The sequence below is a fragment of the Lagopus leucura genome, unplaced genomic scaffold (assembly GCF_019238085.1).
Source record: "Lagopus leucura isolate 7727_CA_CO unplaced genomic scaffold, USGS_WTPT01 Super-Scaffold_73, whole genome shotgun sequence".
NCBI lineage: Eukaryota > Metazoa > Chordata > Aves > Galliformes > Phasianidae > Lagopus > Lagopus leucura.
Genome location: NW_024962252.1, coordinates 38,032,284 through 38,048,753, shown reverse-complemented (window position 1 = coordinate 38,048,753; position 16,470 = coordinate 38,032,284). Strand labels below are relative to the sequence as shown.

Sequence of the window (16,470 nt, the reverse complement as noted above, 5' to 3'; positions counted from 1 at the left end):
TTTTTTTTTTTTTTTTTTTTTTTTAGCATAATCACTAACTTATTTCCACGAAGTCACTGATAAAACCACATCTGCACTATGGGGCTACACTGCTTTTTATTATACCAAATGATTGGTTCCAAAGAGTAACAGCTAAAGGTATACAGAAACTGGACATGAATGGCCCACAGTTAACTGAGGGTAAAGCCCCATGTAGTTTTATAAAGATTTAGCTAAAGTTGGTAAATGAAACAGTCTAAGATTTGCATGCAACCAAAATACAGTGATAGATATTTCAGCACTTGCTGCCATTTCTGATCATCATCCCTTTTCTATGCCTCCTTTGACTGCATGCATTCCTTTTTTTTTTTTTTTTCCCCCAGAAAATACAGCTTTTCAAATATAAGCATAAGTAATGGTAATACAACAACAGTAACAACAGCCTTCTGAACTCAGCTGGAGATAGATGAAGGCTGCTTCTTCCTCGCCAGCAGCATTGTGCTGATCGTGTCCTTCTGCAGGGCAACTGCTCTCAGCTTCTGCTAAACTGTGCTCAATATGGAATGTGGAAGAGATGAAACTATGGGTGCTGGGAGAAGAGTCTAGACATGAGAAATAGCGTAGTTGATATTCTGGTGGGGAGGGAGATAAGAAAGGAAAATGAAGTAATTAATTCATAATTTACAAACATACACATTACTTGGCCTGTGAAAGTTTAATGATCTCTGTTTTTTGGTCTTCTTCCACATGCTCTCTCTGCTGTCTAGGCTTTCCCATGTCTCAAATGACCAAAACACTTTGACGCTTCCTGAACTGCTCTCCCAGTGAAGGACAGGATAAGGCAGGACAGGAGAGGATGCAGCAGAGGGCCTACTGTGTTCTGTACTTTGTTCTTGAAATGACCAGAGTAACCTCCCTCCCTCAAAGCACCTACTGTGAATGTCTGCAGTCCATGACAGGGTTCCAAGGCCTGGAAAGATACCTGAGTCAGCAGAGCATGCCCACCTGGAGTCTATAATATCAGCAGGCACATCAGCTTAATGCTCAAAAGAATAGTAGGAATGCATTTCTCCAGCCATGAGAAAGTGCATTACATCTATGCAGTTTGCCCCTACGTTCTCCAAACAGTCATGTAAAACCAGCCCGTATTTCCCTCTTACGGTGGGGTGAATATAATTGTCTCTGAAAAAATTCTGCATCTGAAAGAAGATGTTAATTTGCAGGAATGATTAATAGTTCTGCTGACTGCTAAAAATCCAGTTAGAGCAGTTAGGGTATGATGGCTTTACAGGAGCGGGATAAAGTTTATTTGATTTTCTGTAACTGAGTGTCCTCAGCTGAACCTACCAACCCTTTGCTGTGCAAGGATTGTAACTCCCACTGCAGTTGGCTCAGCCTCCATTTCTATTTTTAGTGCAGATCTTGCTCCTTTTTTAGACCTGATTGCACAGCCAGAACTGCGTTCTCAGCAGCTCAGTGAAAAGCCTGCCTGTTCCATTTTATAACTTTTCCAGACAAAAAGATGGGAAGCCTGCAGCTTTCCAAACACTCTTATTTTTAAGAGCTTGCAATACGATACAGCCCAAAACCCAAGGGCTGAATGAATCCCTGCTGAAATACTATTGAATTTTCTGGGGTTTTATTCAGCATTAATTTGGCTGCTAATAAGATACTTGGGATATTAAAACATTAAAAAAACAAATAACCTCCCCCCCCCCCCCCCACACACACACACAAACAACAACAAAAAGCAAAAAACAAAAAACCCTTCTTCACTGTAAGTACTTAAAAAGATATTTATCAAAAAGGTAATAATGTACATCTGGATCAAATCCTCCAGACAACATATCTTCTTTAGATTCATAGTTTATAAATCCAATTGATGGAAGCAACTACTAGCCAAGAAAGAAAGAAACAAGGAAAAATGGAAAACACTGAGTTTGAGGATTCTCTAAGCAGGAACAACCACACAGAAGCAATTTTCTGGCACTCAATTAAACCACTCAATTAACATTTTTGAGCAAAGTTTCCCACTGCAGCTAGAACAGAGTTGCTGTAGTTCTGTCCGCGTTAGCGACAGCGCTTCACCTCTGCTTAAAGTGTTTGCTTCTGCAATATCTTCTTAGTGATGTATACTGAGGAAGTTATATTTCAAAGTGTTGTACATATTAAAAAAAAAAAACAAGATTAAGATGATTACAGCCGTTGTTAGGCTGTAAACACACAACCTACATTGCTAATACAAGTAAAACACATCCTTATATACATGTACTGAAATATGTTGCCAATAGTGTGATAACAGTTTGCATCTTACTACACACCTAAATCAAGCATACCTGCAAATATCATTTTATTCTTAACCCAAAGTATAATAAATATCCTCATATGCACAGGTCTCTTCTTAGAAGAAATCTTAAACCCTTCCCTCCCGCAACAAATCTCTAAGGAATTGTTATGCTACTCAGGCAGTAATCAGTGAATTCAGCCATCTTTATTGGACACATAATGACATCCAACACCCCTCTTGCAATGGGGGAGACTGACTGCAGATGGAGATTTCCCTCAGCTTCCCCTGCATTCAGGCAGTTCACTAGTTCTTTTATGTCCCACTGAGAACACAAAGGCAGATTCAAAAGAAAATTAACTGGAAGAGTAAAGGAATTAAAATCAGTGAAGGAATTGATAGACTAACATATTCTTATTGTAAATTCAGGAATTTAATTAGCCCCCGGTCAAACACTGAACAAATCAAAGCCAATAACAAACGGAAAGACCATTAAAAGTAGATATTCAGCAGATCTGAATTTACATATTTTGTGTGCCTCAAACACCCAATTCATTCTGTGAAAACAGAGGGTGTCCCAAACATATGAAGTCAGGTTCATTATCTCGATTTAAATAACACAAAGCTCGAAAGAGAGAAGCTGAGTGCCACAGGAAGTAAGTACTCAAGATCACTATCTCAAAGGCACAAGGTTAAAAACTGAAAGGACTGGAAGTTATCAACCGAAAATAAAAAATACCCAAGTACTTGAAAGCCTGTTTATCCTAGCTGGCATCAGGAATATTGTACCCTTGTACCCTAAATAGAGACTGTGGAAATCTGCCTAATGAGGGTATGCACTGTCTTGGCTGTGGTTTTCAGCACTACATGCAGAGCTGAAACTCTAACAAATTTAGGAGAAAAAAAAAAAAAAGGGAAAAAATATACTGTCACTGCTAAATGTCAAAGCTAAAACCAGGCCAATGGAGTCACAACTGTAGTGCAAAATGTATCAATTTTCCTCCAATTTATATTCTGGACATAGTTTTTAATAATAAAAATGGCTGCTGAATCCACTTGGAAGTAAATCTTGTCAAAGACTGTATTGCTTTGTTTGTAATTCAATGCTACGAAGTGGACCCTAACAAATGATTTGTGTCTGATGAGCAACTATTTCTGTATTTTGTTCGGAATGACCACGTCTGTGTTTTGAGTTAGGAAATGTGCACAACATTAAAATGAAATTATTCAAATGCCATTTTACCTCAAAATGAAGTAGGTCACTTTGAAGTCAGCTTTGATGGCCAGTTCTGTTGCTCCTTTTGTTGTTGTTGTTGTTTTTTGTTGGTGTTTTAAGAGCATCAGCCTGTTCCCTCAGCACCACTTAATCACTGGTAACTTTCATGGAGAGCAAACAAAAGGCTCTTTTATTTATCCATTATGTTACTAAGAGGTGAGAACAGCTTGATGCAAATGAAAATCATTAAAGCATTCTGTGCTACCATTAACTGTCTGAATATCTGCCTATGCAAATACAGCACACAACCCAGTGAAACTGCAGCCTCATGACCTACCGCATTGAAAATCTATGCCTTATGACTCTTTTAACCCAACAGTTAAAATACTCCGTGTGATGTGCCTCTGTAAGCACTTAGTTTGGATGAGCATGGAAACGGAGTGTAAGCCATTACACAGAAATATTCTCCATTTCAGAAACCCCTTCACCGTGACTGGCCAAGGGTAACATCAGAGCTATCTGATTCATTACAGTGCTGCAGTATGGAGCTAAAATGTGATTGCCCAGATGTGAACCTGCATGCAATTACACCCAGAACTTCACTTAAGTAAGCAGTCCCATTTAAGACAACATGAACATATCATAATGCAAAACCACGAACGGTCTGCAGGATTAGAGGCCTAATTAGATATAAAATCTACTGACTTCCTTCTTTAGAACTCTGTCCTTTGCATAGCCACTTATCCCCATGCAACTGAGCACAGAACAGCGCTCTCACTAAGTAGCACCCTACCCAACAATAAAGATGAGTAAGTGTATGAAGCTGGAGAGCTCAGCTGAAGTAGTACCTAGCAACCAGAGTGCGTGAGAACCTTCGTATTCCTAAGAATTCTAACCAAAGACATACATATGGCAGTTTAGAAAGCACCTTAGAGGAGGCCACTTTTTGCTGCTCTCCTTGGTAAAATTCAGGTTAGCCATGAGGCAACAATTTACTTCAAATGTCTGAGAGCTTTTCTAGACTAAGTTTTGGCAGAAGTAAGGGATATCTCACCCTCCTTTGGGACACATACCTTTGTTACCTACTCTTACACCACAGAACAGAGGTTAGGACAATGTGTTATTCAACAGCAGCTGGAAAGGAAATGGTTGATTGGATTCTGTGCCATTACTGCTTGAAGGACTTAAATCAGCCTCTCCTGTTTGGTAGGAGAGTACTCCCATCAGCAGAGGCCTGTGTACGAAGCATCTCTGACATCCAACTTGAGATTTTGACAATCTGTGCTGGGGAATGGAAGACACCCAGGCCAGAAAGAATAAGGATACTTTAGTCTCCCAGGCTGCTTATGTATTTTCATTAAGCAGTAATTATACAGCTTGAATGCACAGTACTGAGTGCAGGGACTAAGGACTCCTAGGCAAATGCTCTTATTACTTATTTATTTGGATATCATGTTAATATCAAATTAATGTATTTGAGGCACTTAGAAAAGAAAGAAATTCAGTGGGACTGAAGACCCCCCTAGAAGTCTTCTTCTGAGCTTGGCACAGTGGAACACTTAAAATACTTTGAGTCACTGCTGCTTCACCTGTCCTGTTTAATAGAGTGGTACCATGGAATAAACTGAACATCAGACTGCTCATCACCCGCACTGCCAAGCTGGTAGCATGCTGCGTGGCAGCTTTGGCCCATAACAACCATCTGGAGTGATGCTCCCAAGCAGCTCAGGGGACAGCACTTGGACACAGCGAGACTCAGCCAACTCTCCGGCCTTCATTACTTCATAATATTGCATAAATGTAATGTATGGTAAGGAACATTATGAAGAACCCAATAAGAAAATTATAAATTCTTCTGTCACAGTATAATTAATGCCAAGTAATTTGGATTTTTATTTTACCTCTAAAGTAACAACGTTCCCATTTTATTGATGACTGAATTAAAATTAGCTAGAAATACTTTGTTTTTATTAAGACATAGATAAAAGATAAAGCTACTCTGAAGGAGCTTGAAAAATATAAACACTACTAATTTCTTTTGTTTAAAATAACCAATTTTTGCATTACTGCAAGCAAAAAGCAATTTTGTACCTGCTAGGTACAAAGAAGAAATTAGGGAACTGACTAGTGATCTAATGCTGGAGCAATGGAGACAAACTCAGGTTACTGGCAGTGAAATCTTCATCATAAAACTGGTTTACAAAGTTGCAGCAAGAACATGCAGTCTTTCAACAGTTGTTTGGGTTTTATTTTGCCAACAAGAAGTGAATGAAGGTGAAGGTTTTGGGGTAAGAAATCCAATTTCCTTCTCTAAACAAGCAGATTAAAAAAAAAAAAAAACAACACAACATCCTTATTCACTGCAGTAGAAAAGTACAGTCTGTTTTCTAATAGATAGTAACCATAACTGCTATCTTCACACAATGAAGAAAAACCATCAAGAGCTGCAAGAAAGATATTATCTAACCAAAGACGTATGCACTTTTCTCAGAGCACAAGAGGTCTGGGCACTGGCAGTTCTTGTTCACCTAATGCCTTATTTCAGAATGATACAGTTTTGCAGACTAGACCTCGATTACATTTGATTTACTGACTGATTCTCTTCTGCTTCCTTTTAAAGATAAAGAATGTGTTTAAAGCAGAGCGTGAGAATGCGATCACTTCTTGGAAGGCTGTTCCCTCTCTGAACAATCTGAGACATTTTCACAGTTATTTTTACAGTATAACCATTTCCTATTTTCCCCGTGTTAATAGTTTCAATCTACGATCACTTTCTTTTACAAAAAGCACGGTCCTAGTGAGAACACATCACTTAAGTATTAGAATGATACAAAAGCCTATATTCTGTCCTGAGAAAAACGGCTACTCAAAATACTATCTCCACAAAATATCTTTTAAAGTAGCATACGAAAAGGAAGAAAAGGTGCTGTGGGCAGGGAGACTGAAGAAGACACTGTGTTTGTATTTTATGGATTTGGGGGCTCGTGTTGTTTGATATTATTAGCCAAGCCATCAAGTTACCACTTTTGAAAGAAAATAGCTATCACTGAATTTCTAACTAACGCAGCTGCAAGACTACTCAAGAGACACCACATTACAGCAGAATCAAGTCGCAGTCATTTAACTGCACAGCTTCCAGAGTAAAAGTACCTGATTTCTGTACCTGACTAGAAATTCATAACCACCACACAAGATTTTCCCCCTAGAAACTGGAAACAGAATTATGGTGTCTCTCCTTCCTAACTACCACTTACATATCACATCAGAATAACAGGTAACACTTTATAAATTTGTGTTCCACCTAACTTTGTATCTCCAACTGTATCTATCTCATGCTTTAAGATATACAATGATCAATATACTGGTAAGAAAATATATTTTATTTGCAAGTCTCCAAAATTGTTGAGGTAGATCTGTGTGCTGATTAGGCTTGTACTTATAGCGTCAGCCTTTATTAGACATTACTGTAATTGGTGGTCCACATTAATAATTATATTTTTATACATCAAGCACACACAGTTGTATTGATATAGGGAATATATATTTAGGAAGACCATATTCTGCATGAACTTCAGCTCTAGTAATATCTTTCTGGGATCACCTTTTGTAGCAGAAATGCTAAGTCATGGCATGAAACAGTGAGCACCTGGTGGAAGGCAGGGCCAACCCAGGGGAGCTCAGGTGTATGCAGTGCACCTGAGTGACTGGAAGGGGTGGAGCCAGGATCCACCCCTTCCCAGACCTCATTTAAGGGTTGGCAGTGAAGATGAGGGCAGCTTGCTGGAGAGCTCTGCATCCCTGATGTCTTCAGAAGGTAAGCAGCTTCTTTCCTCTATTTCTGTGCCCATGGCTGTTGCAGTTGAGCAAACTCCCTTGCTGCAGCCTAGGACCACACTACTTTGCTGTTGTTGTTATGCTTTTCATTCTGTTATACCTTTACACCACTCTGTTTGCATTGCCTTTTTCCCAGATGTGCCACCTGCCTACCAGTGTCTAAAAACACTTACAGTATTATTAATTAGCAGCTAGTGTTTGCATCTTCAAATGGAAATGAGCTTTGATTTTTTAGAAAGAGTTAGGAAGTGCAACTGTGTTAACTGATGAATGTCACATCAAAATAAAACACTAATAATTGCTGGCTAAATATTAAATCTCTAGCAAATAGTTCTATGGCATTCTGTAGCTTTCTGCATCTTAAGAGGATGCATTTAAATGTATCTACACCATTCATTTATCCCACTCCTGATTATTTATGCCCATTAAGATCTGCACTAGAGGAAGAAAACCCCTGAAAAAAACCATCAGTGCTGAGAAAAAGAACAGCACTAAGAAGTATTAAGTGAATGCTGTTTAAACTAGGCTTCAGTAGTCATGAAAATCATTTAGTTGTGACCATATATTAGAACGCTACCTTTAAAACTTCAAGCTATGCTAGACTTAACCTTAGGATAAGCATGTCTGAAAAATCTTAGCCATAAAGACCAGCAGACTCCTAGGCAGTGTCTAGTTTACAAGAAAAACAGCACCCTTCCCAATAGCCATAACAAAATAGAAGGTGTGAAGGAAGTCTTTAGGTGTTAGGTATTCCAATTTCAGGAAAGCATCTGTTACTCTTGTGAAATTCCCAAGTCACTCAGAATGCACTGGATGGATTATGCTGAGTGAGAGATGATTAGACAAATAAGGACTGTGTAAAAACTCTGAAGCTTAAGGAAAACGGTGAATACTGTAGGGCTCAAGATAAATCTGAAAACTGATAGCAAATAAAAGACTTATGTGAAAAAGGACATGCAACAATGTATCTCTGTGTGTGTAGTGGCAAAGGAACTGTTATGAGGTGCTGTTTTCTTTGACATCTTCATTAATCTTTGAGAGGCCATGATGTGGACGATTGCAAGGATATGGAGGTATATCAAAGTAATTATAAGGGCTATAATTCAGTCAGAAAACAGCAAGATGAAGATCAGTACAGGAGAAAAAAGCAAGCTACTGCTGTGGAAAATACTGAGGGAAATATTCTGGAACATACTCAATGGGATGGAAATAACCCTAGGGCATAATATTTGTTGAGAATCTAAGGATAACAAGTAAGCAGAAACTGCAAATAAATCTGTAACAGAATACCAACAAAAAGACTAATTTAGATTTGACTTGCATACTTGGAAGTACTGTATCCTAGAGCAGGAAGGTAACGGTTTCTCCCATGTAGCTTTAGGGCAGATTGCAGAACGTTTTCTCTGTGAACGATCAGCTAAGCCACTCGAGCCTCTTAGCGTACCAAATGTTAACGTCATCTGGCAATTCATTCTGTCTTACACACAGAGGTCATATGGGTACCTGAAACATCGTAAATGGCTCTACCTAGACAATAAATCATAAATTCTTCATCTGTGCTCTTTGTAACTACACCTGGAATTCACCAATGAGTCCCAGGCATATTACTAAAATGATCTCTGCAAATTGGATGGAATTCACATAAAAATAACAGAAATCCTTTGGGGGCTGGAAAGACTCAAAAGAAAATGTTGCAAACATAAGCAAGTGTAGCTTAAGGTAAGCAAATGAGAAGTTCAAAATCTTTCTTAACTTTCATCTTGTTCTGGAAAATTCTTCAAAAGGAAGAAACCAAGAAGGGGGGGGTGGAAGGGGAAAGAGGTGATTAAAAAGGAAGACAGACAATACAGGAAATCTTAAACTGTGTTCTGAACTACAGGTAGTTGACTTAATGGGGGGAGGGGGAATAGTTGGTGTCTGGAACAGCAGCATAAAGTATGCATTCATATATTACAGAAACCAATACTGACAGAGATGGAGAAAGCATTTAATAGGCCTCTGCCATCTTTAATTTAATCTCAAAGCACTTTAAGTTTACTCTGCTGGTGACTCTCCTATCTCTTCCTGGATAACAGATGGCTGTTTGTGATCAACATACCAGACAGAAGCTTCTTTCACTTTAATGCATGAATGGGGAATGCTGCTTGTAAGTCAGACTATGTGGCAGAACAGGTGATTTTGCCACTTACCATCTAGCCCCATTTTTGTGATTCATTCATAAAAACACATTTCACATTTTGAAACAAGGAAAGTTCAAATAATGACCACATGTGTACATACAGTTGGCTGCATAAATTATTATGAGACTGATAGGACATTCTGCAGTTACACTACTTGGAAACCTTACATTATGGAATCTTTTAAATTACTTATTTGAATCATTTGGGTGAACTGTTTGCATCAGATAATGTGTTGTGTTTTGTTTTTTTTTTTTTTTCCAGTGGAGAGTTTCAGCTAAATGGTTTGGCTACCTATCAGAACAAGAATATGAAAAATTTTTTGCTGATTTAAAAACAGTTCTTACAGCCGTTTACCTCAGCTCCATTATATGGAATAGAAATTTCAGAGTTTGGTAGGATGATGTATGTGTACATAGAAACAATACATTTTTTTTGTAAACCCCACCAAGTTGCACATAATTTCTCTTGGGAAGAGATAATGTATGTAAGATGTAAAAATAAAAGCAATTATTTTCATAACAAAAGCTATTCAAATGCTCAACCACTTTTGCCTTCCTACTGCATAACTTGCCAGCAACTCTGACAGACATACCATTCACACAAACACTATTAATGTTTAAATGTTAGATGTCATTTACACATAGTTTTATCTTTTATGGCCATATCCAACTCTTACAGGCATCTAGTTTTTTAATAGCTTTGATTCAGCAACACTGCTCACACAACGGCTCTAGCAATACTCCTTGATTATCTAAGACTTAATTAGATCATCTTAATTAAATTTCAACTACTAACTTCTTTTTGTCATACATCCAGCCACTAAACTTCACTTGCTACTACACTGTTAGCTGCTCTCTAACAATGTGATACACTAAACTCATTACAGAACCATATAAATATTGTTCTTGACAACATGCTGCTCTCTTAACATAGGAGGAAAGCCCAACCCCTTTTTGACATACAGAATTCCATTAGCAGAGAGTAGATCAATACTTCATCTCTGGATACAACATAATGCATTTACTGTCAGTTTTCTTGTATTATGTATATGCTGTTAATTAGTATGATTTTTAAATAAAAGTAGTATAGTTCTGCTTTGTTACATACGTGAAAATCTTTATTCATTTTTACATTTCAGATGATATCATTTCCTTGAGTACTTATGTGTTCTCTTGTACACACATTCACTGGTAGGTTCTTCTGATGTTAGGCCAAGGTAAAACCTGAAAATGCTGGGGGGGAAAAAAGAGTTGTGGTCAAATAACTTCCAATTAAAACTTCTGTTTGAAATGTACATTGCTAAAAACAAATGCAACCCAGGAAACAAAATGGTTTAAAAGTAGTTTTGCATCTTCATATAAGCATTATGTATAAGAATTTGTATATGTAACTTATTTGCGCACACATGGAATGTGGCAGTATAACCTGCTGCAGTGCATTTCATACAGCTAAGGTTTTCTGAAATGAAAACATGGCATAGAATGTGTTTTGTGCAATGATGATGAAAGCTCTTTCTCCTAATGGCTAAATCATCTGTATCAATTAGAGGAACCCATAATTGAAATGTTCAGTGAACTACATGCAATTCTTCTAAAATTTTGATCATCAGATTCAGTCATGTGATAAACAGCAAAGAACATCACAGAACCTCCTTTGGTAATCTAATCAACTTCTATAATAAAACTTGTTACAAAGCTCTGCTCTCCTACTTCCACACAGAGAAGAAACTCTCTCCTCTATTGGTGAGAAATCCTACATGTCCAGTTAATCTCCAGCTTAAATTCATTATGACCAGTTTGTAGCTAATTGTTCTATATCAGTACTGTTCTTTTGCTTAAATATTTTTCCTTCCTGCTTATGCCAAAGTTAGTGATACACTTACAAACTTCACTTATGTTCTCTTTCATTGTCTGTTTTCCTAGATGGAGTCAAATGAATCTTATATTCTCTTGATGACTTAAAAAAAAAAAAATTAGCCCAAATAAGCTAGGACCTTGATCCTAGGACCTAAGATCTTGTACAATCACACTGATGTATCACTTGCTTTCATGGAAATAACCTCATGCATTTTAGGCCTCGCTTCCAGAACTTTTCTTCTGCCACTTCTGGTTAAGGAGTTTCTAGTTCAGAGCGGAAGATTCTTAGCTACTTTCAAGTTCAAAACCTTGCACTTGATATGCAAGACAAGATATTATAACACTTCTATTTAAATGCAAGCCAGACAACTCTTCCTATGTGTATCTGTTTTCCAAAATTAAGGTTATCGCCATTCTTATTTATGCACTAAATAAAACACTCCTATAGCTGTTAAATGGCAGATTTTGCTTATAGACAGCTTCTAGTTTTATAGCCCTCCTTTCCCATTAGAAATTCTTTATGCACCCAACTTAATTTCTCATATGGCACTAAACTGAATCTTTTTCTTGGAGCGCAAATTAACCCTAATTCATTTCCTTTGTCAGTAAAATAAATTATATTGAAAGGAAAAATAAATGAACAGAACCCAAAACAATCCTTCCCACAAATATACCTTTAATACAGGAAAGAATTTTCTTTCATGTTCTTTTTTATTCTGTGTTTTATTTTTTTTCCTAGGTCCCACATACTGCAATGGTTGTCCATAATGCTTTCTTGGGTTCTCTTTCAAATATCTTTAACTTCCAATCATGTGGCACCATTCTTGCTCTGACAGGTTTACTAAGGATCATTGCTAAAAGACTGCTTTAATACTTTCCAAGTATTTTCACACTTGAGACAAGGCCAGTTTTCTCATCAGTTTTCTAGTGGCAAAATGTTGGTGTAAGACCATTAATTAAATGTGTTATCGCTCTGGTTTTGACAGAACCCAACTGCATTACACATCAGAGCCAACTGCCTAGCCTGTATCTATTCACTAAGAATTATTTTTTTTTTGTTAAGAGCTCTCATGAATTAGAATCTTAAGCACTACTTCCAAAGCATGGTTACGTCTACAAATGAATTCTGCAACCTGAGTGGCTCTTTAAGCCAGTCTGGTAGCCTGGGAGTTGCTCAGCTTCTTGCTTTTCTCTTTTTGCTTACATTTTTGTCTGCTGACAGCCATGTAGCACTTGACTTTCCAGTGGTATGTAGTACAGTAGGCATGCACAACGCTGCCTCAAATCATAGCAAGAGTAGGTCTAACTACTGAGAGTGTAAGAAACGTTCCTCAGGACTCTCACATAAAGAATTTTCTTGTGTGCTTGCCTATGATGACCATGCCAATAAAAACAGACCTCAGGAATACCGAATGCCCTGGAAATCGGCAGGAACTCAAACGTGGATACACAAGTCAATTATGAAGTTAGGATGTATTGTACAAAATGTTACTTTCTGTACTATAGTCTAATCTTCTACCCAAGTTCTTTTGCATTTTGCTATTATAATCAGACACTTGCAAAAGATGGCTTTTCCCTGACCTAGTTAGTTCTGTCTGCTCGCAGTTATATATTTTTGGGGAATTGCAAATAACATTTTTGAACAATTTTTCTAAGTAGGCATACGGTATGAAGTAAGAGAAAGAAGAGACTGAAACATCTTTTGTTAAGAAAAGCAAACCTGTACTGATTTTACTCTACGTGGACACTGTAACTTTAAAGAAAATAATGAGTTTTGATGATAACTAATATTACTAATACTCATTTTTTACTGTACAGTTGTTTAACTGCATGATTAGAAGCAGTTATATATATGCAAGCTTGATTATTTTCATGTAAATACGTGGCTGGCTAATGGGGAGTTGCTGCTTAGCAACTGGAGCAGAGAAAGGGGTGCTTGCTTTAGAACAGGAAACTGAATAAAACCTTGCAGAGTACACACAGCGTTTGAAGATACCATAGAAAATGGGTGGCAGTGCTCTGCAACCATGATGCTTCCTTTTGTAATTACTCACATCCTAGGATGTCAGCATTTTCAGGTAGTAGAGGATAAACTCCATCAAAAATCATTTATAATGATAATATAATCATAATAAATGATAACAATAATAATAAATGATCATAATAAATGATAATGATAATCATTTATAATTAATAGATGTGCACAACGTGAACAAACAACAAATAAGGTAAGTACTAAGGACAAACCCTGACACGCAAGCTAAAACATAGGAAAATCCAGAAACAGACTTTGTTTCTGCTCTCTACTGTAATGGTTAAATTGACAATGCTATCGATGCTCCTCAGACCTCAGTGCCTTAAACTAGTGATCAACTTATGCTACCATAAGCCAATACTGCTGGAAGAAGCCTTCTTTTTTGCTCCCTGTTACTTAAACTCAGCCCCTGCTCTGTCTTCTCCACTGTGCAAGCACAGGCATTTCTACATTCATAATGAGGCAGATGATAGACCTGATCTAGGTTAAAACCAAGCCAACACTTTTAGTTGGATCACCTTTACCTGGATCAGCATCTGAATTGAGTTTATTATGCAGTCACTCCACTACTAGGAGAAGGAAGGAGGGGACCTGTCCTGACAGTGCTGGCTCAAACCTTTTGTGAAAATACCTCCTCATCCTGGTGTGACCGCACATCCTTTGTGTGACTGCAAGAAGAATATGAAAGCAGAAGTGTGCTCTATGAAATGAAGAGAAACTGAAAAAGCGTATCTCAGAGGAAGTACCAAAGAGATGTCTTCATGACTGAGACTACTACTTGGATCACACTATTTGTATCAAGAAGGAAAGTCCCTTAGTTTTTTCCTGAGGTCTCTTACAACATTTTCAGGAATTGAAAGATCATATGGACAGGAATCTGGCTGCAGTTTAGGTATTAGTGTTGTCTCAGTTCTGTCATCTTCCTTTTTCAACAGTTCCTCTTAATTCAAAACATAGCCCTCCCTGATTTAACAAACAAAAATGTTTAGTTGTAATAGAAGAGCGAATTACGTGCTTTAGTGACTCCTGGCTCGTGCTTCTAAAAAGTGATTCCTGATATCTACGCTATGCTATTGTGGGAAACCGCTTCCGCTTCAGCAGAGCTGACAGACGTGAACTTGTGCCTGCACATCAAGCACAATGCTTGTTTAGAAGAAGCCAGAATATTCAGCAGCGTAAATGCCTTGGGTTATGTACCAGCTCAGCTGAGGTGCAGATACATACTGTGTTCTGTTGCCTGGGTATATATACCAACAGAATATAGCAGTGGATCAGTATCTCACAGAAATGGACTGCTAGTGTTGTAGTATCTTAAGGGGTAACACAGCACATCTGTTGGTGTTGAAAGCCATTAAGCAGTCAGTGAAGTAAGAGTGGTGGGAAGATGCAATACTCAGGAATTCAGACAATCATGTAGACAGAAAGACAAGAGCGTGAAAGGGAGTGGTGCCCATACTGAAGTTCTATGGAAAATCAGGGAAATGCAGCAATTAAGCAACAGTACCAAATGCATTCAAATAGCAAGGGCTGGAAATACTGCTTAGCAACATGTTCCACCCGTGACCTCCTAGTGATTTATTAGTCTTCATGAAAATCAGGCGTTTCTAAAAAGAATATTCTTTAAGTTCCAAAGGGTTTCTAAATACCAGCCTGTCAAAAAAAAAAAAAAAAAAAAAAAAAGTTGTAGCTCAGTTATATTTTCAATGTAACAGTTCGGGTTTTAATCCTACTGCAACTCCTCACTTCTGTGATGCAAGACTTCTTGAAGATGAGGTGATTTGACATTTTTTACTTGTGTTTGCATAAAAGCAAGCTTCAGAAGGAAAAGAGGGGCAGGCCAGGGGAAACAGACAGTGTACAAAGGGAGAGCAGGACAGCAGCTACCCTTGAAGCAGACAGGCAAGCTTCCTGCTCATTACAGTGAAAAAAACGAAGGGTAGCAACTGCCTGGCCTGTCTTTTGTTTAAGTCTAAAACCAAACATATGTAAGGAAAATGTGAAACAGATGTTCCACATATTGGACTTCTGTCATATTTTACAGATTTGTACATTTGTCTCCCCGCCATCCAGCCCTGCACCCATATGTAACATCGTAATTCTGGGTACATCTACCAAGATTCTGCTTTTTTAGAGGCAGTCCTTGCACACAGTCAACTCTTCTGGTATTTTTTCCCCAAAGCCTCAGCTCCGAGACAAAGACACTACAAGAGGGAACACAGCTGGAGGCGTTGGTTACCATTTTAAATCAAAACTCACCCTAATGAGCCGAAAATTATGAAGTGAGTTCTCCTAGCGGCCCAGGGACCAAATAAAGAGCCCTAAATCCCCCCGATTCTCACTCAAAATACAAACGGGGGCTGAGACGCACCTAGCTTCCACAACTCTTTATTTTTTTCCCCATAACTTAACGCCGGTTTCCTAGGCGATTCCCCACTTCTGCTGGGATTCAAGCAGCAAAGCGCCTCACCCCCACCCCCTCAACGAGCCAAGGTCGAACGCTGCGGCGTTCGGGCACGGCACGTCCCGACCTCCCCTCGCGGCGCGGGCCACGGAGCGGAGCGGCAGTTGTGAGGAGAGGGGCGGGTCGCGAGCAGAGCCCGGCCCAGCCTCCGGCCCAGCCTCCGGCCCGGCCCAGCCCCGCCGCTCCGCCGCAGCGCGCCCGGCCCCGCCCCGCCGCAAACCAACCGCCGCCCTGTGCTCGGCCGCCCGCCGGAGGGGGCGCACTGCTGGGCGGGAGCGCGGCCCGGGCGCTGCGGTGCGGCCCCGCGGGCAGCGGTTGGGGAACCTCGCAGCTGCCCTCAGCACTTCCCGGCCGCCCGCCGTGCTTTTATTTTGTATCTCGACGCCGTTAATCCCCGCCGCGTGCCGACTCACCTTCCCGCAGCGAGGCGACTCGGCATCCAAAATGGCGGCCGGCCCGCCTTAACCCAATGGCGGCGCATCGGCGCTCCCCGGTCCGCCCCACCGGCGGCTCGGGCTTCCGCAAGCCTCGCCCCAAGCCCGCCCGGCCGAGCGCCGAGCCGCCGAGCCGCCGAGCCCTCTTCCTGAGGGAGCGGCCGGGGCAGAGCGGCGGGCGGACATTTTCC

General features: G+C 39.6%; 2 long non-coding RNA genes across 2 annotated transcripts in view; one reads left to right on the top strand and one right to left on the bottom strand.

The window, feature by feature from the left end:
• The window catches only part of LOC122190224, a 9,390-nt gene extending 8,214 nt beyond the window's left edge, over positions 1-1,176 (top strand). The window contains exon 3 of the long non-coding RNA XR_006182093.1: positions 747-1,176. This is a non-coding gene — a long non-coding RNA (uncharacterized LOC122190224). The remainder of the gene's footprint in view (positions 1-746) is intronic.
• On the bottom strand, positions 330-16,381 carry LOC122190219. The gene is made up of 3 exons (XR_006182092.1): positions 16,259-16,381; positions 10,601-10,725; positions 330-611 (listed from the first exon to the last, which is right to left on the bottom strand). It is a non-coding gene; the product is annotated as an uncharacterized LOC122190219 (long non-coding RNA).
• Between the last annotated feature and the right edge of the window lie 89 nt (positions 16,382-16,470).